Source organism: Rhipicephalus sanguineus, chromosome 1 (genome assembly GCF_013339695.2).
Source record: "Rhipicephalus sanguineus isolate Rsan-2018 chromosome 1, BIME_Rsan_1.4, whole genome shotgun sequence".
Lineage (NCBI taxonomy): Eukaryota > Metazoa > Arthropoda > Arachnida > Ixodida > Ixodidae > Rhipicephalus > Rhipicephalus sanguineus.
The window spans coordinates 70,570,765-70,594,946 of record NC_051176.1 but is presented as its reverse complement, the minus strand read 5'-3'; the positions used below and the strand labels follow the sequence as shown (position 1 = coordinate 70,594,946).

The 24,182-nt window shown below is 44.1% G+C and overlaps 1 long non-coding RNA gene across 1 annotated transcript; it reads left to right on the top strand.

Moving 5' to 3' along the window:
* Positions 1-259: 259 nt before the first annotated feature.
* LOC119385758 (uncharacterized) lies at positions 260-22,712 on the top strand. The gene is made up of 4 exons (XR_007414978.1): positions 260-351; positions 3,246-3,340; positions 17,190-17,297; positions 22,315-22,712. It is a non-coding gene; the product is annotated as an uncharacterized LOC119385758 (long non-coding RNA).
* The last annotated feature ends 1,470 nt before the right edge of the window (positions 22,713-24,182 follow it).

The following is a 24,182-nucleotide window of genomic DNA, read 5'->3' as shown; positions in this document are numbered from 1 at the left end:
AGCAGTTCAGATGTTTTACCGAAGCACAGCCTAAAAAAGGGAACTTGCCTGTAAACACTGGCCTTTCAAACTAAGTTTGAACAAAAAGTTTCCTTTATGAACTGCTCGTCAGATTGTCGCCAATGTATTCTTTTAAATTCGCTTCATTAAAGATTCACTAATTTGTTGGCAGTGTCAGCCTGTGGAACTGTTTGTTGCCAAATTTGTTGTAATTAATAAAGATGATAAGTTAAAGCTTGTTGAGATGTGCATGAGGTTTTGCAACATTGCAGCGGGACACCCAGTTAAGAACTTCTGCACTGAGCTGCCTGGAGGTGCTGCTACCTCATGCGCAGCTGTTGGCTGATTATGGTGAGCTTCACAATGCCACAGTACTCTGACACATTTCTCTTTGACACATGTTTGTAAAAAAAGCTTGGTTTTAACTATATCACATCTACCTCTAGGTATGACATTTTTATGTCTTCTTCTCCAGCAGAGCCTGTGAAAAGGTTTTACAAATGCCCTGAGGTAGCTCAGTGGTTCGGTTTTATGTTTTATGTGAATGAGCAAAGTTAGCTTCCGATGCCATAATCTCTTAATTCCTTCGAACACAGAGTTATGTTTCGACTTCTTTCTTTCACAAAGCTTTCACGAATGTGACTTTGTAGGCCATTGCAACTGTAAATAAAAACTGATTTTAGAATAGACATGAAAGATTTGAGTCGTTCAAAAAACTTGTTTACTGTGGTTTAGTTCTGGTGCCTGTACTTCTTAACTCATACATTAAGATGTTACACAAAGCAATCTACTTCAACAATCTGTAGACATGAAGAGTATTCGGTGCTTGTTCTATCACTCCGCAACTTGAGTGAACATGTTCAAATAATGCTAGTTAATATCGCGGCATATTATCTGTGAGCCCCTGTGCACCAACTTACATGCTCGATGTAAAATAATGCACTTCTTGAGGTATTGTTTGTAGCAGCATTATATGGGAGCGATCTTTGTTACTTCAATGGCGTGAACAAATTAGAAAATGTAAACTGCATTTAGATCAACTGGTTTTCATTGAGGAAGGGAAAGCCCATGTCTTTCATGTTCTGTATTTAGAGCAGGAAGTTGGGGTAGTTGTAACTTAAAATGAGACATGTTTATAGAACGTTGCAAGCGTGCCCCTTTATTCAGCAGCGCATCTGTCCATAGTACTAGGCAGAAAAACTTAGATTAATTCGTGAAATTTTTTCATACCTACTGAATCTGAGAGAAGTGTGACTACTGCTTCGATCCCTTTTGGCAGAAAAGAAAAGAAATTTCTTGACAAACGCCTCCGTACTACACGTATCAAATAATTTGTTAAAGATCTTTTGTTAAGCTTCTTTTTTGTATGCATGTACGTATGTTGAACTTTATCCTTCATCTTTTTCAATGTGGCTGTTCAGTTGAGTGCCAGCATTCTGGCTGTCCTGACTTCTATGTTCCAGCTTTTAGTTTTAAATGCGAAGCATTTTTTAGCGAACACAAGGCACTTTGAGCGTATCTGTCTGTCCGTCTAGCCGCCTACGTCTGCGTGCTCTCATGATCATCTCCTTAAATTGGTGTAGACCAAAATTGGCCAGGGAGGGTAAGAGGGCTTGACGAATATGACTGTCTGGTCATGACGTGAATAATGTGAAAATCCTGTCGCGTACATAGTCAAACCCTTTCCTCCAGTACACCGGACACGTGTGGCACATACCCGTATATCATGGGCCGCGCGATACGGGTATGTGCCACAGGTGATTGACAGTTTATATCTACCCAGGAACGGCGAGAACAAACCGGTAATTTAAATACGAGAGCGTTAAGAAAAACAGGCATTGGCAGCGTTGACCCCACGAATGTAAAGATTAAAAACGAGGATCCCAGCAGGAATTGGACGTAAGCATTCTGTGTGGCAGTCAGGTAGGTATTCTACCACAGAGCCACGCCAGGTCTAGAAACTGCTTTGGAAAAAGACCTTATGCAGGCATAATGTCGGTGCAACGTCAATTGTGGTTGCTGTGCTGGTTATCTAATTTTATAACAAAGCAATAAACACTTCATAGGTGCTGTTATGATACAAGGCTCAGTTCGTGTCGACGTCATTGTGGTTCCATTGTTGGCTCCGCTTTTATAGGAGTCTAATAAGCATTACATTTGTATTGCTATGGTTCAGCAAGCTATATCCAAGCGTTGCTTGGCCCCGAGGAATACTCTAACGATAGTTACGTACGATATTCACGTCATCGCACCGTAAAGTGTACTTCGTTTGGATAATACTGGTGTTTGTGCTCTAATGTGAGTACTGACGCTACGTCAGATTATAAGTTACCCATTATACACCAGTGTAGTCGACCGTGCCTGGTAAGCCCACAATGTGCACAGAACTACTTCATTTACAAAAACACGCTGATCTACCTCGTAACGCTTGGCTCAAAGTAAAAAAAATGCAGCATATAACTACTCGCTGACTGCTTCACATGAAACCGATTCTCACAAAGCGTGGGATTTGCCGAATATTCTAACAGCGAAGCTGTTTAAGGCAGCCGTAATTTGTGATGGCGTATCCTGTGTGGCCTATCACGTATGTGCCACAGGAATTGAGTAACTCCAACTGCTCACCACTGGTCCACTAAAAACGAAGAACACAACAGTTAGCCCAACAAACGGGTATGTGCCACAGAAATTGGCAACAGTTAGCACAACACAAGGTAATGGGAAAGGCAACGGCGGCTGCAAGAAGACCCAGAAGCGGTGGAACGCCTACGCCAACCACGGCATGCCGGCAGATCTATGAGAGCGGCGAACACTTGGTTTCAGCGCGTAGTTTCTGTCTCTGGAGTTTGGACATCCGTGTCATGTCTGTGACTGTTTGCGGTTTAAGTCGAACCTCTCTGCACTGAGAATCAACGTAGAAACTACCTTGCATCACCTAGCTAAGGCCTAGAAGCGACCGAGAAACAACCTAGAAAGAACCCTCACCTAATGCCTAGAAACAACCTAGAAGCAATCAGATTAGTCTTCAGAATCTTCTAGTTTCGCTGTGTCCAGCCTTGCGCGGCTTAGTGCAAGCTTTGCCAGTTTTTATTTCCTTCAAATGATGAAAAATGACTTATCCATGTCTAATGTGATATCTGTAACTACATAATTGCTTGTTGCTCATCAGCTATTTAAGTAAAAGTGCTGTCCTTTGAACCAGCAGTTGCTGCCAACTAAACACTGTTCCACTCACGGAATGTTTTCAGAAGGTTACCTGAACCGCCTCTACGCCCACCCATGGCTAAGCCGTGTGCTACTGCTCAGCTGTTCGGATGAAGACTGCGCCACGATTCTGAATGTGGTGAGCACTACAATGCATATTTCAGAAAAATGCATTTTGAAATCAGATCTCACAGGTTCAAAGAAGGGTACGTTTTATTAGTCACTTCACCTTAGAAGCACAATAGAACTACAGTCAACTGCCGATTTTTCGGACTCCCTAGGGACCGCGAAATCGTCCGAAAAATCGGGCAGTCCGAAAAAACAAATTCATGCTTTTTTATTCCGCTTAAGTGGTCAAATCGCCACAGCCACGTCCGAAATAGCTTTAATGCCTCCCAGTACAATTATCAGGCATTTCAGTGCGCGCCCAGGCTCTCGCAAATACATTCGGTACCTGCCGCGAACCCCGCTTAACTACGTACGTGCCAACCGCCACTTTTACATCTCGTGATGAGCGCCGCTGATAACAGCAAAGCGCGGAATAGATTACGGCTATCTCGCATGAAGCGTTTCTAAACGATGACGCGGAACACAAAGACTGTGGCGGAAGAGCGGACGACTCGTCTGGCATTCCCCGATGCGTGTGCGCATATGCGCACACACATCGCCGCTGATACGCAGCATTTGCTGCCGTATCAAGCCGATCGTTTCTAGTTGTGTGCAGTACATCGCCAACTAAACTGACACCGTCACTTTACTGTTGCTGTATCGTACGCACGCATTTATCATGAAAGGGTTCGTGATGCGCACTTAGTTCTTGACCGCACACGGGCGCGGCAATGGCGAGCTGGTTTCGTCCGCGAAGGCAACGCGTCTATGCGGCGCACTTAGCGGTCTCGCACAAAGAGGCAGCAGGAATGGCGGCGCGGCGCATTTGGGCTCTCGCCTATTAAATGCGTGCAGTACGCATGCAACTGCGCTAGGCCACGTGCACTACCGAGCAGTTAACTGAAGATGCTTATCGTAAGGGTTGTCAGCGATTAAGTCGTACCGGCGCGTTTGCCAGCTGCCGCCATCACGCCTCCGTGCATTTCCGCTGCTTATCCGTAACATCGCCGCACGGCGCCGCGATAGCGGCCCCTTTGAATTTCTGGTCTGCTTCACCCCATAACGCTCCGGCATTGCGGCAAAGCTGACTTTCGGACTCTGCTACTGTCTCAAACAGATCGACTCGCAATAGCGCTGATTCGAACCTACGAGATGATAGACGCGGCAGAGGTGGGGGCTTCAAATAATGCCTTGCGCACCTGCAATTCGGGCAGAAAGTCCGAAAAATCGGACACCGAAGAGTTTCAGCGTCCGAAATTTTGGACGTTCTTATACATTGATGTCTATGGGGCTGGTGACGGTGCCGCGATAGTGTCCGAATTTTCGAGCATTTCCGGAAAATCGGGCGTCCGAAAAATCGGCAGTTGACTGTAATCAGAAAAATAGAGTTTAAGATTCACAGCTCCCATTTAGGCCAGAAGACTTGACTGATTATTAATGGCAGAAAAAGTTGTCCGCAGAGTCGCAGACATTGCGAACATTAGTGCAGTGGCTTTCTTGGTGCAGTATGCCTATGCCTGTGCTGCCTCCTGTATTCAATGCATGAAAATGCATTGAATACAGGAGGCTGAGTGTACGAATACTTCGACTGAGTGTATGAATTAAAAATTTAACATTGCATACCTTCAAGCATGCATGGGGAATGCGGAAATTATAACTTATGGAAATTTTCTGGCACCTAAAACAATTACTTGAGCTATAATTATTGTTTGAAGTGCCATTTTTGTTTATGATAATTTTATAAGAATGATTAAATAATGAGAAAATTGCAGACATTTGCACAAAGTCTGTGGCTCTTTTAATCTACAATAACAACAGAGAACTTTTTAACTGTGCAAGTCAGAACAGTTAATCAGGGTGAAATTGACACAACTGGCATCACCATAAAATATCCCAGGTATTTCTATTCAATTTTATTTTGTCATCACACATATATGATATCTGAGAAGCCCCTGGTTAAAGTTTTTTCTGTGTTGGTTGATCAGGCCATGAACATTGGTGTCATTGCCTCTCCTTGCGTAAGCCAAGATCTAATGTAAAAACTTCACATTCACAGAAAAGTAACAAGAAAGTTCAGTATAACATAAGGAAATTGCTCTTGTTAGGAAAAACAGTACTTATAACCGTTTCATGATATTTTTTACAGACAAAGCATTCACAAAGCAAGACGGGATGAAAATGTTTGTGTGCAGCATATTTCATTTTGCATGAGAATTGATTTGCATATTGAGCTCCATCATTACGCATGACACACTTATGTTTAGTGAGTGTGAACTTCTGTTTAGTTCATGAAAATGGGACCTCTTGAAATTGACAAAGGAATAGTCTAATTTATACAGTCTAAAGAATAGCGATGTCTCTATTTAATGTGGAGTTAGCTGTAAAGTTGTTACTGTTTTTGACCCGCATATTTTCTTCAGATCTCACATTCAGTTTAAAGCTCTAAATAAGAATTCTCCTTTATAAGCATTCAGTAGAGGTAAACTTTCTTCTAAAGCGGGAGATTTTATTCTAATAACTCCATCAGTCTGGCATATGATTAACCCTAAAAAATAAAAAAAACAGTAACACGCTAGGCAATGAGCAAAGTCACGGCTAAAGGCATAAAAGCCTGACGTAGGCCTCGGCTCCCTTGTACAGTTGGACGTCAAAAAACATATAAGAAAACATAAAAATATAAATACAAAATCAGCTGCACTTGCACGTACTACATTAAGCGGATTCTGAGCTCACAATAATGAAAACAGCATTATACAAAACAGAGCCCAGAATCAATGAGATATTGCGTAATATCTTTTTCCAAATAATTTCAATGAAAACCAAAATTATCATTTGCTGAGATTTTGGTAATAACCGTAACTAGTTGAAAATTTATTCCTTTTTAGCGTAGTTGGTATCGGTTGTAGGGACCTGGTCTACTTGTTTTTAAACTAGAGTGCATCATTAAACATATGATTAGACACAGCACTAGACCTAAGAACCTAAGTTATTATTGTGATAGCAATTATAGCGACACTCTCAGCGAGTTTTTTTGTCACCGTCATGTTCTAGATAAAGTTCAAATCAATAACATTGCCCCGAGCGTTGTACGTTCTACGTGCAATTGAAAGCGCGCCAACGCTACCAACGAACGCGGCTGAAGCAGAGATGAAGGAATTGAGCCGGCCATCTCCATCACCAAAGGCGCATGCGAGGGCTGGCGTTGCTCACTCCTCAAGCAGAGACGAAATGCTCCGCCCATCTATCGTCGCAAATGCACTCGCACATAGGAGCCTGAGGGAGGGCTGCATGCTTCCGGGAGGAAATGCGTACATTGAATAACAGCGTGCGGTTGCCCCACGGTTGTGGATCATTAGACGACGCATACCTTTATATGTGTTGTGCTCTCATCGCAAAGTTTGCGTTGAAGCCTCAGCATATGTTCAGTAAGCGGGCATTGCATGCGGTCGCCGCGATGCGGTCTCTCGGGACAAGCTTCTTGCGTGAAAGGCAGGCAATCTCTGAAGGCGAACTATGTGACGCACTGTTATCTGTCTATGTAAATAAATGGGGCATGCCAGAATGAAGCCTGATTAAGCGATCGCGCGGCCGCGGTATACATCAGCATTTGTAACTGTATACACAAGTGACCGTTGTTGCTTGGACGTTATCAAAGCTTTTTGAAACTAATTCCTTGAAAACCTTAAGGAAATTGGCGCCTACGGCGACTTGTGCGGGCCCTCAGCGAGATTCAGTTTCTTTCTTCAAAGTTCTTCGATGTGTCATTATCATAATTACTCAAGAAAGCGTCGCACTCTACGTTTATCGGTCTCCTCAGCGAGCAATTTTCCACTGCTTCCTTTTTTAAAAAAAAGCATGGCTGATTCCTTCGTCATAGGAATCGGTATAACACGAAAGTGAAACGTGTCTTCATGGAAGTAGTTGATTATTTTTTTTTTTTGCTTTGATCTGTGAGAGCTTGTACAATGTCTATTGGTGTTTGGCAGCTATAGCACCGTTTGACGTGGATGCACCCACGTTGACGCCTAGTCGCACATCTCCATCGCGACGACTAACCCTCATGATAATGATTTAACCGTCGTGGTAGCTGAAGTTGTTAAGATATACCTGGACACAGCATATCGTGAATCCCGCGCAAAGGCACGGTGTGCGCTCCCGAGTAATAGGGTAACCTACGCCTATGCTCATGCATACAGTACCGCACTGCGCTTCAGCAACACGGGAGGCAGAGATTCGTAGCTTGAGCTGCGAACAGACGAAGGCGTTCCTCGTCCCGCTGGCCTCTGTCTCGCTCCACGAAGGCACGACATTCGCTCGTCGACATCGTTGCCTTTCTGCGGCGCTTATTGCAGCTGGTTTATTAGTCGGTGCTGTCACACTCGAAGCAGTAGGCGGCGGAGAAACACCGTTGGTGCATGTGGAAGCTGCATTACTCCGACAACGAGCCGTCACACGCTAACACGAAGCGAAAGGCAAAGAACGTAATTGCGTTTAGGGCGATTCCTCGATGCTAGCGCGGCCAGCGTTGCTCGCTGAAATCGATACGCTCCCTATCGGCACTCGTTAGCGTCATGACGCAGTACTTCACTTCACCGCTTACAGATGGCGGCACCGCCCCACCCCGCCGAGCCCCGCCAACAGAGAGAACCGTGCTAGAGGGAATCTGTGAGCGATATAAGGCGCCTTTGTCGAACTTTGTGCATGTGTGTCGGCGGCATAGTCGGTAGGGCGACGGGTGCCTAACGTCGCGTATCGAGAGTTCAAGTTCAAGGTTATTGTCTCTCAAAGTATTCCATAACAGAAGAATTTATACAGAAAGAGGTCCGACAGTTAAGAACTGTAGCGGGACCTTTTGTTATTAATTACACAACAAAACAAGATATGCGTCGGTTGAACGCAGAAAAATATACAAAAGTTACATATTCCTTACAATGATAAAGAAACATATGGTAGCACAATAAAAAATACACTGAAAGGGTAGAGTTTTTTACAAAGAAATAATGACGAAGGTAGTCAAAAAGTTTACAAAAATGAATGGACAGGTAGTGTTCACAATGAAGTCATGTAAGCTTTTAGTGATCGTTGGTGTGATGACTGTGTAGGTGAGGATTTTACGTGAACTGGTAGATTGCTCCATAGCTGCACGCTTGCAAAACCAACAGTAAGTTTTCCGTAGTTGCTTCGTGACTTCGGACGTAAAATAATATTTTGTGAAGAGAGCCTAGTATTATTTAGATTAGTAAGACTGTGTCGACCAGTGACATAGTGTAATGGTGCATTCTTAGGCATGCGATAAATGACAATGCCGTGATTGTCGGAGATAAGCTTATTTATTGTAAGTAGGTTTAACTCGGTGAAAATGGAGGTAGCATGAGCGTTATGCGGAGCCGAAGTGATCATACGGACAGCATTATTTTGGATATGTTGCAAAGGGGCTATATGACAGAGATATGTGAAGCCCCATGATGTTATACAATAATTTGTATGACTGAAGATTAAGGCATTGTAAAATGTGAAAAGAGTGTGCCATTGAAAGTAGTGTCTAGCCTTTAAAAACACCCTGATGCCGTAAGCGATCTTCTTTTTTAGAAGCTGATGTTAATGTTAAATTTCAAAAATGAATCAAGTTGAAAACCTGGAAATGAACATTCGTTACATACTGGTATGGCGTGGAATCCTAGGTACAGTGGAAGAATATTAGGTCGGTTTTTATTGTGTGAACTGAAAACCTTAAATTTTGTCTTCTGTGGGTTCATGAGCAACTTATGTCTTGACGCCAACGGTTGATACTATTTAGTTAATTTTTCAATCTGTCTGTTAGTGCGTTTATGTCGTTACCGGAAGTGTAAACATTGGTATCATCCGCGTACTGAAGAGATGCTGTGGAAGTGCGGCAGTTCGCAAAATCACTCATGTACATGAGGAATAGCAGGAGTCCGAGTATGGACCCCTGTGGTACACCAGTGTTAATTAGTTTTGTGTAAGATAGTCTCCTGAAATGCAAACCTGTTGCTGTCGATCGTGTAGGTAACTGCGCAGAAGCTCCAAATATGGACCTGTTATGCCGTAAGCGTCGAGTTTAGCGAAGTAAATGCTGTGATTAAGGTAATCGAATGCTTTTGAGTAATCGGTAAAAAACAGATCCCACGAATCTGCCCCGGTCAATTTATGCTTTGATATTGTCAACAAGTGCGATTAAAGCTAAGCTAGTGGAATATACGGCACGAAAACCAAATTGTCTTGGCGTTAGTAGTTTATACTTATCCAAATAATTATAAACACGTTTTTCATCAGTTTTTGAACAACTGTACTAAAACTCGGCAAAATAGATATAGGCCTGTAGTTTGCTAATGAGGTGGCGTCTCCTTTTTTATACACCGGATTTACTTTTGATATTTTCATGTCACTACGAAACACTGACGTCTTAACACTTTCCTATACGCGCCTATACCCATTGATAGCCCGCTATCGATGGTTTTCAACTTCAAATTTTGCCGTGCTAGAAGCGCTGCCGGACAGCTAACGGTATCCATCGTATAAAGCAAGTACTATTTTTCTAGTCTCGCTTTTTCGTTTACCTTTTCCACTGCATGGGTAACATTGAAGCGCATTTTTTGTCGAGAAGGTTGAACCCTCGTAGCTTCAAAAATGGCGTGGACATCGCGCGCATTTGCCTCTCGGAAACGGCAAATTTCGGCGGATTGCGACGAGTGTTATTTCTAATTTTTGGTGGCGGCAGCAGCGAAGACTCGGAAGTTGATTTTGACTAGAGCTGTGCGAATAGCACAATTTTGAGTGCGAAGCGAATTCGAATAATAAAATGTGAGTGCGAATCGAATAAAATATTTTTCGAATAGTTGTCGAATATTTGTCGAATATTTTTTTAATATTTGGAAGGGAAATTACAGAAAAAAAAATGTTGCAGAGGGTTCCTAAGCATATTCTTATGAGACACCGACATGAAAGCGTTTATTTTGGCTAGGTTGGTGAAGCGCTGGAGGGGTGGTATTCCTTAGTTGTCATATCAAGAATAAGGCAATGCAGAGGCCGAATTGTATTTATTTACATGATTTGGTGCTCCCAATGTGCTGACGACATCACTTTACATGCGAAAGGAAAAGACGCTATGTCCTCAACCTCTCCTCCTCCTTCAACTTCTGCTGGCGCGCCCAACTGATGTGGGGGACAAGGGCGCGCTCCGTTCCAGTCCGGAGTTTGCTAATCTGCGCCACAGACGTGAATGTATGAGCAAATCTGAAATTTCAGATGCTGAAACTCTACGGCGTCTGATTTTTCGGACTTTCTGCCCATATTTCAGGTCCGAAACGGCATTATTTAAAGCCCCCACCTCTGCCGCGTTTGTCGATAATCTCGTAGGTTCGAACCAGTGCTTTCGTAAGTCAATCGGTTTGCGGCCGTAGCAGAGTTCGAAAGGCAGCTTTTTTTCGCATTGCCAGAGTGTAATGGGGTGAAGCATATCAAAAATCTGAAGGGCCCACTGTCGCGGCGCAGTGCGGCGATATCTTTACGGGTAAGCACCGAAAATGCACGGAGGTGTGATGGCGGCAGGCGGCAAACATGCCCAACCGTTATGATAAACATCTTCAGGTAACTGCTCAGAAGTGCATGTGGCCTAGCGCAGTGGCATGCGTATAACCCGAACGCGCCGTGCCGCCGTTCGTGCTACCTCCTTGTACGAGACTGCTAAGTGCGCCGCACAGACGCTTTGCCTTCACGAGCGAAAGCAGGTACCGAATGGATTTACGAGAGCCTGGGTGTGCATCAAAATGCCTGATAAGTGTACTGGGAGGCATTAAAGCCATTTCGAACGTGGCTGTAGTGATTTGGCCGCTTGAGCGGAATAAAAAATTTCACCATCTCCCTCTAAAGGGAACCATGTGGCGATGCGAAGCAGCGCATGGGTCGACTTAAAGTTCTGTTCATCACGGGCACCTTGCCCGATGTTAACGCGTCCTGTAAGTGGAGCACACCATGAATTCCCTGTAGTTGCTGTTGCTGTTACTCGTCCCGAACTCTTGTTGGAGCACGCCACGCGGGTTCATCGCACGTCTGCAGAATCTCGTTCCCCGACGCCATCACGTAATTGCTGAGAGAGTGTAAGGGGAAGAGGCCACAGCGTCTTACCCAGCCCCTACACAGGCCCGAACGCGCTAGCGCGAGCCAGCACACATGGTTTTGTCTGCGTTACGCCAAGCTAGGACAGCATATGGCAGCCCGGGGCATCATCGTTTGACTCGTCGCATCATTTGACTCATCGGACATCAGCACAGACAGCGAAAGTGTGTCGAACAGCCGCAACAGGTATCCGCCGGTAATTGGAGTTAAAAAGAGAGAAGTTATTGCACCACGTAGCTGCAAAGCGTGGTAAAAGCAAGGTGTAGACCGCAATGTAAAGTTATAATGCGCAACATTTTTTGGTAACTTCTCCAGCAATTTTTCTGGCAAAATCGTGTCTATAACGGAAAAGGCGTGGCACCTTTCCGACAAGAATCTACACGTATGGCTCCGTAGAAAACATATAAAACTGCGATGGGCCAACTTTACTTTAAAGTGGAGTTGGGCGAAAATAAATGAAATATAAATTAAAAAAACTATGCCCTGCCTGCACCACCTAAGTATCGCAGGCCAAAATCGATAAATTAGATAAAAGAACAAAATGTACTAAAATTTCTATTAAAAGAAAAAATAGAAAATGAAAACGTAACAGTTTGATCCCACCACCTAGCGAAGCCACCTCCAAGGGCATAATTCTCTAGATTACATACTACGGTTTCTCTTCATCTTGACTTAGAACTGTTTTGATACAATGGATCTCCGATGAGCTCGTCTTGACTAACAAGTCTTCTATTCTTTTCTTTTCCTGTTGTCTCTCTTGTGTAGGCTTTCCATTCCTCTCTTTGTTGGGTCACACTGCTGGAGAGATGGGTCCGTGTTGAGCTTGTCCTCCAGTATGTCCTTTTGAGGCCTACTGTAAAACTCGTCAAACTGATAAGTGACTGAACAGGATTTTATTGAATACAGGTTAGTTATGGGTTTTTTTCTTTTTTTATGACTTTTATTTACTACCCCGGCTCCTCCCTAACTCCACCGGCTCTTACAAAGGTATTGAGAGATTATATTAATATCATAACGGTATAAAGATGTACTGTATCGGCTTCAAATCACTTCAATACAAGTACATGTAGTATAATTACACAAGTTCAAGAATGTAATATATTATTATCAGATCGCAATAGAGATGCACTGGAATTTGGGAGTGAACCTAATATTGGAGTCAATATGGAGGTCGGCAACATATGGGCCAGCTTGTAGGAAAAAGTTGTCAGCCGGCCATCGTGCACGGGTGAGCGTCTCAGCGAGCGCTTTCTGCTACTTATCGAACATCGCAGCCCCACCCCGAAGCAGAAACCTTCCTCGCGGAAGTGCTGGCTGCACGCGCGTGTTGTAGCCAATGGCTGTTTACAAATTCCAAGTTTAAAAATCCAAGCTTTACGCAGCTTCTTGCCCTGCCGACACGTTTGAAGGCTGACACCGGGCTCCGTTGCGTACGCCCAGCACTGCAGCACCGAGTACTGGCATACCGTATAAGACGCCTTCAAAAACAGCGACTGTATATTGCAAAGCCGAAGCTAGAATGCTCCCAATTTAATCAGTATGAAAGCAAATGTGGCATTCTAACATTTCGTTTTTTTGCGCGTGTTGGTGCTTCCAAAGCACACGACGCCGCCGCTGATCTTGCGTAGGACGTCACGCCGACGGTGGCGCCAGCTTTTGCAGTGGTGGGCCTCGCGCCCTATACGCCGTCATAAACCAAAACCAACTCGTCCATGTTTCTACTCAAGCACACCCGTCAACAAAAGTTTGCTGGACGCGAAATTTTCGAAAAAGTTATATATCCGCTTTATCTGGGAACATGAAATCCTAATAAATACACGAGCCTGTAGTTCGTATTGCAACCAATGCAGTCGCCAGCTCTAGTAGAAGTGTTGCGCAATAACAGAGCAGAAATTCGCATTTGTAGTGGGCCCTGCGTCCCGTAAACTTTTGCTGACTGGTGTACATTACGCGGTTGAAACGCGTGGATAATACGTGGGGATTTTTCTTCTGTTTGTTGTAGTTGGGAATGCAGCATATATGCAGGTGTGAATTATACGCACCAAAATGCGGTAGGTGGTAATATGGCTATGGAGTGAGGATAGTAGTTTTCCCCGAGATGCTTGTGGTGAGTGTTTGATTGGTCCAAATCTTTCGTTTCACTTTTGTTTTTCAGAACACAAATAAAGCTTGACAGCATCTTCACAATGCTGTATAGTTAAGCTGTTTTAGCACTTACTTTGGCCATAGCAGTTGTTCATTTCTCACACGTTTTATTTATAATATATAACCTCATCAATAGCAAGTGCAGCTGCCAACTACCAGCCATTGACATTCACAGATGAGTATGCACTATGTCCTGCGTTTCCTGGACAAACTGATTCATCGTGGTGAAAGGTGTTTGCTGGCAAAGCTTCCTTCTTTTGACAATAAAGACTGTGTCGCCAGACTGTGTCGCCACAAACCCTCATCCAGTGCATTGAAAAACTTGGAGAACGATTGAGCTTCACTTTCAAGAGTAGAACGCTATAGCGTAATCGAACCGTGTTCGTATCGCCTTCCCAATCGCTAGCCTTGCTTCGCTTCTCGGTGGAGACCTAAATCGTGCAGCAAGGAAAGTCGAAGTGCGGACGCCCTCCGGCTCCAACATCCATGCAAGCGGCGCCACGAAACACGGCCACGGTTTCGATACCGTTTAAAAGCGTGTCCGTTGGCCCTTTGCGCCATCTCGCGGGTGATAGTCAAGCCGCTGACGAACCTCCGAAATGTTTGTACCACCAGCGATAAATGGTGTATATAAATAGCTCGCTGTTAGTGTGCTAGGGGATGTATGCCTGGTGGCCGAGCGGCTAAACGCATCGCGCCACGGACGGAGGGGTTGCACTTCGAATCCCCGGTCCCCCTCAAACCGAAGATTTTTCAAAACTCTTTTTTATTTGCATCTGCCTCTAATATTCGCTCACGGACAACGCTGATTTTTCGCTCACAACCAAAGACGCCGCCACCGACACTGGAATTTCTCCGAAACAAGCTCTTTAACGCTATCGCGCTAAAATAGAACAGTTCGCCAACTCCATGACGATGGATGCCCCCAAGGTATTTGGTGCAAAGCCTAAAAGGATGCCATGCCTCCTCTTGCATGAAAGCTGAAGCCACTTTCTTAAAGTAGTGTTCTTTAGATTACAGAGGTGACAGGGCAGACTGGTGCATTTTATGCCACTCCGAATCTGCTTTGTACACTTTATATGCATGTGCCAATGAGAGGGATGGACCAGACCAGGCAACTGATCTGAAGCCATGTAGCATCTCTGTGCTTATTCTGGATATGTCATGTGCATGTGAGGTGCATTAAACTAGCTGGCTAGTTCAAATAAGAGAGGTGACTTGGTATGTCAAGTGCATAGCACATTCCTGAACTGGCTTGTTGAAAGCGATTGATCTCAGGTATGCAAAACAATGTAGTGGACTGCCATAACAGATTTGGCACATGCTACTTCTCGATGGATTGCTGACTGTTAATTAGGACAGCCGAAGTTCATTAGGAAAAAGCCAGCCTCTGTGTTCCAGCTAAAAAAAACTGCATGCCTTTGGTGGTAAGAGCTAATTAAGGGAGAAAGCTGCTTTTGATGACCAAAAATTGGCAATAAATTTATTTTTTGGAATGGCTATTTTTGGGTACTGCCAGTACCGATGCATAACCTCACCAATTTTTATGCAATTATTTTAGACATAACAGCATTTTACATCACGTAACAACAGATGGCGTTTTATTCATTGCTATTTTCCCTTTTTCGTTTATTCGTAACCTTACAATATTCTGAGCAACTTTCTTCAGCTTTGGCACACTCAGTCTTGATCATTTTTGTCTTGCTGAACAGCCGAGTGTTTATTGAGTGCAGTAAGGTGACAAATGTTACTTTGGAAAGCTGTAACTTTTTAGAAAGGCTGAAATTAAAAAAAAAAGTTTTTTTCTGAGTAAGTCGAATGAGAAAGTTGAGGCTTCATAACTTTTCTTCTAAGAAAGCTAGAACCATTAAATTACCCTTCTTGCACTCTCATATCTGTGCAATCCATTGACATTTCCTTCATCAGGATTTAAGCAGCCACTTCATTAAAAATGCGATCAAATATAGTTGCCATAAATATATAAATTTTACACAAGCTATGGTGTACATAAAAACTGAGCCCTTATTACATGTGAGTGCCGGAAAATACATAATCACCGAAGTTTTTATCATCGTAACTAAAAAAAAAAAACTCACAGGGTCCCTTATGCACTCACCTTAGATGACTGGAAGGCGAAAGCCGTCTTCTTTTTCTTCTCAGTCCATGTATTGAGCCTTCCCCGCCGCCCTCCGAAAGCTTTCCGCTAGGGCTGTGTGAATAGTGAAATTTTATCTCGAATCGCATTCGAATCGAATATCGAATGCAAGAGATCTTACTAAAAGTTGAAAGAAAGAACAAACAAACGAAATCGGCTATGTCCTCGAGCACGCATTGCGTGACTGCTACCAAAAGGCTACGAATTATCATGCAGAAACACAAGCTGTACCACATGATCTTGCTTCAGGCTGTCTCACCGTGATGGTACGGTGTTTACGGCTCATCTGACTACGGTAATGTTTGCTTCATCGTGCTTAGGACCCAAAAAACTTCGGGCGCCCGTTCGCAGCAGCGTTTGAACTGCGTGCCGGAACAATTGGAGTTTCTGAACGAGTGGCGACTGCACAGCGTGGACAAGTTTCCACAAGTGGAGCCAATCACCTAGGGTTTCGCGAGCCAAAGTCGGGATGTTTTTTCGGCGCTTGCTGCGTACGCGACCGAAGGACGGAAGTCCGTGCCTTCGTTTCGGAAGTGAAGTTGTGAATAAGGGCTTGACGTTTCTCTCATGTGTTTTTTTTACGTGCGAAAATGACAATCTTCTTTAAAATAAACACGTGCTTGCTTTTGAATCAGGGTATGAGTGAACGTTTTAACGAAAGGCCTACTGTAACGACATTAGCTTTTGTTTTATCTACCCCACCCTTCGTCATGTTTTAGGTATTAGTCCTGTTAATTATTCGAAACTTCGAATGCTAGCTATTCGAAAGTCGAATCGAAATATTCGATTAGGTATTATTCGATTCGAATTCAAAACCCGCATATTGTCACACCCCTGCTTTCTGCAGCTAGCGTGGTTTTTCACTTCCTCTAGCATCGGAGGCAACTTACCTGGTTTTGCACTGGCTCCGTGACCGGCCCACTTTTGACCGAGCTGCGATGTCATATCATGACATCATCATGTGACTTTACGTCACGTGACGTCATAATGACGTCACAATTTTTGTCTTTTGTGGCGTCATGATGGCGCCACCACGTGAAGATTTTTGCATCACTCGTGTTGACGGCGCCGACTGGGGACGCCGGTCAATTTTGGCGTTTGATGACACATCTTATGCTTTAAATAAAACACCTTTCTAAAAACTTTTTGCCCCCTTCAGATATTTTGAATGTGGCAGTGCAGGTGAATATAGCCCAAAAGTATCAGAGAAAGTGTTTGTATTGTGCTTTAACAGATAAAAAACTGCAAAGGTGAATAAAACGTAATGTTGTGCTCAGATATGGAAACTTCTTGTGAAGCATAACTTGAAGTTTTGGTGAAGCACTTGATGGAACTCTTGCGTGTTTTGCAGTTGTGTAAATTATTTAGTGCTTTTTCCCTAAATATGCGCAAGTAACAAGCCCTACACTTGTGTAATGCTGCGTAAACTCTTGTGTTGCAACAGTTGCTGCAGGGTGACATTGTGAGTGAGTTGCTGGCCAGCCACCTGCCACTGATTGCTGAAAGGCTGTGCCAGGACGGCAGCAGCCAGGCGAAGGCTGTTGCTGCCAAGGTAACAACACCATCTCACTATCTTTTATTAGGCAAAGCAAGACATTTTAGAGGCAAAACAGCACCTACAGTCAAATCTTCAGTTGGTACCCCCCTCCTTCAACTATGCCCTCTCCTTGTTCAGTGACACTTCTTTGGCAGATATGGCCAAAGATGGGTGGCTGATACAAAAGGACGCCCTATTGTCTATATGAAAAGCTTTAGCAAGTTCACGTCATAGGTCGGCAAAAAATGTGGAGCTCACTCAGACTCACTCATGGAATATATTTTGCCCTTAGGGCTCACTCGGGCTCAGACTCACCAAACTTTTCCTGAACTGGACTCACTCGGACTCGGACTCACCTAAATATTACTCACTCGGACTCACTTAGACTCAGACTGACGGCTCGATCGGAGTCTGAGTGAGTCGACTCATGAGTCCGTTAGCGTATAATTAGCGTTTTCGATCAGGGTGTCTACGCACTTAAACGCCAATATCTTGCATAATCGGGGCTCTACGATACGGATCTTGATCCCGTATCTTCACACATGAGTTATCAGTGATTGCAATCCACTAAGGACAATTTTATTGAAAGATATGACTCACACGAGCTATTTTTATCAAGAACTTTCCTTGTAAAGTTTTGCGGGGGAGGGGGGCGGGGGTCAAGACAGGTTTTAAGTAAATATTGAGCTGGCGTATGAATGCTAGTGCGTTGAAATATCTGTGAGTAGAAGTATCAACGTGAGCCGTCATACGGCTGATATTAATGCTGCAGTTGAGTAGTTATCGACTTCACGTGTGGCGCGATCTCAGTGTTTGAACAAAATATCTGTCTCGGGAAAACGCACTTTGCATCGGCACTCAGCACAGAGCATGGCCCAGTGTGTTAATGGTCTTCCGTGCGAGGAATACTGGTGCTCCCAAGACGTATATTCACACATCGACCTCACGCATAGAGAAATTTTGTTCAAATATCGAGTCGCACGACATGTGGACTTGCAGAAGCTTTACATATAAACACTAGGGCATTCATCTGCGTCAGTACCCATCTTTGGCCATATCAGCCAAAGCAGTGTCACTGCTCAAAAGGGGGGATATTGGAGAGGGGGGGGGGGGCGCATGCCGATGTCTCTTCTGTGTTTGGATTAACTAACGGTGCGCATGCGCGGGTAGTACGCGAGGAGCGGGATTGGCTATACATTTTTGTTATGATGCAATAGGGGATATTCAAGATGTACAGCGCCATTTGTCGGCAGTCCCATAAACTCAGTCGGCCATGTCTTGTTGGGCGCGAAAATTAAACCAGTCGCATATCGCAGCCTTTCAGGTGCTAGCTGCTGGTTTTTTATCTTCGTTCTGCGATGACTTCCCAATGCTTATTGCGTTGTTCAGCAACGAGGAAGACCTGACAATGCCGGGAACAAAGTAACATTATATTTAATGAATTTATCAGTTACCTGAACGAAGAAAAATAACGTACCGACGCGAACGTGTTTCGTCAACAAGATCGGCAGTGTGCTTTGGTTCGGAAATGACCGGCGCGCGCAAAAGCGCTCTTTTATTTATTTATTTATTTATTTATTTATACATGTACCTACAGCGCCCTCAAGGGGCATTGTTGTAGGGGGGTTTACAAATCAAAAGTACATACACGTCAAAGAAAAGAAATTGCTCAGTACAAAACAACACAAATCAAAATAGGTAAATCCCAGCATACACAATACGCACAAAATAAATGGGCTGGACATTTCCGCCTTTGCTAAATGAAAAAATGTTGACAAAAGACGAAAAGTGACATTAGGTAACAACATGCTTTTTTAGAAGTGAAGGGAACGCTGTGTTGGGCGCGGTAACAATACTTGACGGAAGACCATTCCATTCATGTATAGTTTTTGCAAAAAATGTATTTGCAAAAGCACTTGTTCGGCATTTGTATTCGCGTACTTTTAAAGAATGGTCCCGTCGTGATGAGATGTAGGTTGGTGGTTTGATGTATATATTTTTATCGATACCGGTATTGTTATTTACTATGTTGTAGAAAAGACATAGTTTGATATATTTACGCCTTGAAGACAGTAATGGCCATCCAAGAGCGCTGACAATTTCACTTGACCTTCTGGTGAAGTTGTAATTACCCGTCACAAACCGGGCGGCAGGTTTTCTGAATGCGCTCCAAAGCATCAATATTTACCTTAGTGGCCGGGTCCCAGGCCTCAGGAAATAAGAACTTCAGTTCTTATTTCTCCGTGAAATTTTCGCTAGCAACATAAGCTAGGCTTGCAGAACAATACATTATGATAGATGCATTTTAAAAGAGACGGCCGGCGTCACACACGCGCGAGACAGCATTATTGATCAACGTTAGCTTGTCGGTGCTGCAGATCGAGGAAAGCAATGATTTACGTATATAAACGTTTGTGGGCAGTGTCACAGACGCTGCAGCGCGCATCCGCGGTAAATCAATGCCGCCTACACGATTCCAACAGGCATCTCTTTGCAAGCTTCGCAAGGCAGTGCGCGCCGAAGTACGTAGTGCGCAAGCCGCGTCTTCCCTTCGCTTTACACCCCCTTGTCTCTCCCCTTTTATTTTCTTTTGCTTTCTTCGGTCTGCGTGCGCTGCGAACACAGAGCAAAGAGTTAGGGAGCCGTTTGGTCGGTAGATCATTGCACTCATCTTTCCGCTGATCGCGTGTCCCCGCGCGCCTTCGTGCGTAACCACGGAGGCGCGATTATGCACGCCTCCGTCGCATGCGAAAGCAAAGAACGCAATATTTTAAAAAGATATGTCAATGAACGCACACGTATAGCGTTCAAGAAAAACCAAAACGACAATACTAAATCCGCGCGATAGACTAAGACCACAAGACATTATAAAAAACCAGTGTGCAGTAAAAGAGCATTACTCGGGCCGCTCTCTCTGTATACAGTGGAAAAGCGCGATCAGCATTTTTGCTTGGTTTGCGGCGCACCACTCATGCCAACGTCCATGCCTTGTTTTATTTCTAAAAAAAAGTCACAGTTTCGCCACAACGGCGAAGCAATGAATGCGATGGCAACAAAGTGGAATGTAACGCGAAGAACGGAAAGCAGCTCGAAATTGCCAGCGCGTCGCTCGAGCGCAAAGAACGCACGAAAAGAACGCACTCAGGATGAGCGCAAACTATCATGCGTCACAGCTCGATACTTGAAGCGCACTGCTGAAACATAAGCAGGACGCACGAAACGAACGAACAGGTACACACAGGACGAGCGCGAACTAAATGTCGCAGTTGTTACTTATTTCTGTTTGAACAGCGCGCTCCTTTCGCAAACGCGGCCTCTGTAGCGAGCGAAGTCACCTTCGTTGCGCTCATCGCGCCATATCTCTCTCGTAATGAAGGAACGCTTATAAACGCCTGCAGTCTCTGAGTCCGGCCAGCGGTAAAGGGTGTGTATATAACGCTCGCCGTTAGCTTCCTAGAGGATCGGCGTTTCGTGGCGTAGTGGCTAGCGCCACGGGCTGCGGAGCGACAGGTCCCTGGTTCGATTCCGCACTTCGGAAGTATTTTTCTGTGGGACTTTTATATATATCTACATACTTATACATATACGGTAAATGATGGCGGCGGCGACGGGGACGGACAAAAACCAGCCGAGACTGTCCATATAATTGCTATCGCAATAAAAACTACAACACATGCTCCTGAGGAGGGTGTATAGATACTTGTGGCTAAAGAAATGAGTCGAGGAAAGCAGCACAGTGTTGCACAGGTCGCGCAGAAACAACGTGGTGTCAATCTCTGACAAGTGTTTATGATGCGTCTATAAAGTGAGTGGACAATGGAGGTTTATTGCAGTGTAAGGTTATCTTAGAAGTTTGACTGTCACACCTCCTTTGCAACGAACCCTTTTCTTGAACGCCTACCTCAGATAGGAAGCGCACGCCACTAGAGAACAGCAGTTCGGCTTTGCGAAGCGGTGCGCTTCTTGGAGCTGCCGTCCGGATGAGTTTTTGAGCGCGCAGAGCTCCGATATTGAGTTCTTGTCGATTTGTGGCAGCACAGGGAGGTCCGCTGACTGTTCGGCGCTGGATGACGATAGAAACAGCCACATTTTCTTGGTCCGAAAGCTTCGCCAACGACAGCGGCTCAGCCTCTCTGTGGGCTGCCCTTATGAAGACGCTAGTAGACAATTCTGCGACGGCGCCGAACAAAAAATGGCGGATGCGCCCAGTGTTGCCGGAGCACCAAGCATTATGAATATCCCCTATAAAGCCTTCAGTTGTGAGTCAGCGCTCGTTTTGTGCCCTTTCTTGTCTCTGTCGTGTTAGCTCTTTTAATCTGTAAGTATGAACCAGTGCCAACTAGCTCGCTTTTTCGTTTTGCTTCATATTACCTTCACTGGGGATGGAGACAGTCGGCTGGAAGGGTTTGCCAATCTACAAGGAACTGAATGACATGAATGTAGCAATAACGAGGTTCAACCAAGAGTACCTTAGTGAAAGCTTGACAACTTGATGTCGTGTTTTTGTGAAAGTACAATGTTTCGCGCTTACATATGGCTAAACCAGTGGTCCTGAAGCCACTAGCAGATACACTGCAAAACATACAATATAACAACATAGGCAGAATCAGGCTGTCCGTGCAATCTAATGAATTAGATTGGATAGTCAAGCATAAATATTATCAAGACTTGCACGGCCTTGTTTCACTTATTCTATTAACAACTAAAAAGAGCTGCAACAGCTTTTTTTTTTTCAAATGTCTTCTACAAATGCTTTAAAGGTTCAGAATGGGCTAGTTGGTAGTCCACTGTAAGAAGCAACAGTACAGATGCTGAGGGCTGCATAATCAGACTGCTAAGTTGTCAACTTTTTCAGTACTACCCGTAAGTTCTTGAAGCATAACTTTGACCTTGAAATCATTTGTCACATTTACTTCAATAACAAAAAACATCATGAACTCACCATTTTGTTCCAGTTGATGTGGAATCTAGTGAATTTTTTCTCAAGGCTGAGGTTTTTGTGTGCGCAACAACCCTTTTATTCTGTTCGCAGCTGCTATCTGGAGCGTACAGCACTAGGCTCAGCAAGGACGTTCAAGGACAACTTCGACAACTTCTGTCCCCTAGTGAGGCCACCACCAGTGACTGTCCAGATGCGAGCGATCTCACTCAGTGTGAGGCGCTTGCTTCATTTATGTCCAGTTAAATTCACTTACTTAACGACCTGAAATGAATTTGGGTATTGTTTCGCACCAAGCTAGGTGAACATTATTAAATTGAAGAAATATGTGCTCTCATTTTAACCATTTTAACCTTTACATTTGCCTTGCCAGTGCCTGCATTTTATGTGCTTGGTTATATTTTCTGTCAACACGAGGAAAAGTGCTGTATGACACTGATATTTTGTGACAGTTGCTCCCAGCAGTTAAGGCTGCCTGATGCATCTTTCTGATTAAAAAAGTTTGTCTATTGTTTGGAATCTTGGGCTCTGGCACGTGTCACTCATTGTAGAGCAAGCACACTGATGCACCATTGCTCTTCCTTCTCTTCCACATCTAATTTCATGTAGATTTTTTATGCATTTGTTTGAGTATTTGTATTTCGACAAACGATAACCCATAGCCCAAGGCATTATTGTACAGAAATGGTGCATGCGCAGGCAGTTACTCACTTATAAATTTCATCAACATGAGTGCAGTCCACAAAGCATAGCTACAATGAATTGCCACATGTCGTTAAATGGGGCTTTGAAAGATTTCAGCAGATCTTTTTTTTCTAATGATACACAATGATAATGTAATGTAATGTATATGGTGTTGTAATGCTGAGCATGAGCTCATTATTTCAATCTTGGCCACAGCAGCTCCATATCAGTGGGATTGGAAGGAAAAAAAAACGCTCATGTCCTGTGCTTTGTGGGCTTGTTAAAGAAACCAAAGTTCTGGAGTCCCCCATGACAGTGTGCTTTTATTATCTGGTAATGACTTGAAGAAGCTTAACGTGCAAAATAAGGCCAGGACAACGAAACATATGTACAGGTGTGTACAAGCTGCATATGTTTCTTGTGTTTCTTACTTCTGATCTTACATGAACCGTCCGTATCTCCTCCAATCATCAAGTAACTAGTGTGGCAGCAGACGATATTATTGAGATTCTTTTTTTGCTGCATGTAGGACCCAGATGTAAGGGTCTCATACTCAAGCATGTGGCCTTCCTAACTTCACGTCTTAACTTCGCCCCTACACATTACCCGCAACCCCAGCCACAAACGGCAGAAAAAATAACTAATAACAAAACGAACCCCACATATTGTCGTGAAGCTGTCTTCCCTGCATTACCATGAAACAGTGCGCACTTAAATTTGCTTAGAGATATAACCTGTATATTTTGAGCGGGCTATATGCGAGAATATGTTAGCAGTGAATGTAGCAAGCAAGAATGTTAAATAGAACCTGGGAAACATTTGTGGCATGATAAACAAGTTGTAATTGTTAAATAATGCTGCATAAGATCGCTTACATCTCTTTTAATGTTGCAGAGACATTATAGTTTGCCTGAGAAGCACATTGCCGATTTTTATACCTGTTTCTGTGGCCAAACAAGTGAATCACACTGCACAAGTAACTGACATTGTACGAACAGCATGTATGATGGCTAGCTTGCGATATTAGCCTAATTCATTTATGTAGATACAGTTAATTGGTACTAGTTCTTGAACAGAACAGAGCAAACGTACTGCTAAGAAGTGATTGTCACCATCAATGCATTATGACATTAGTGTTGGTGAGAGAGAGAGAAGGAATGTAGGAAAGGTAGGGAGGTTAACTAGACTATGCGTCCAGTTTGCTACCCTACACATGGGGAGGGGGAGTCACATCGCGCATAATGCCACGCTTGCGCGCTGTAATTCCCCGCTTAACT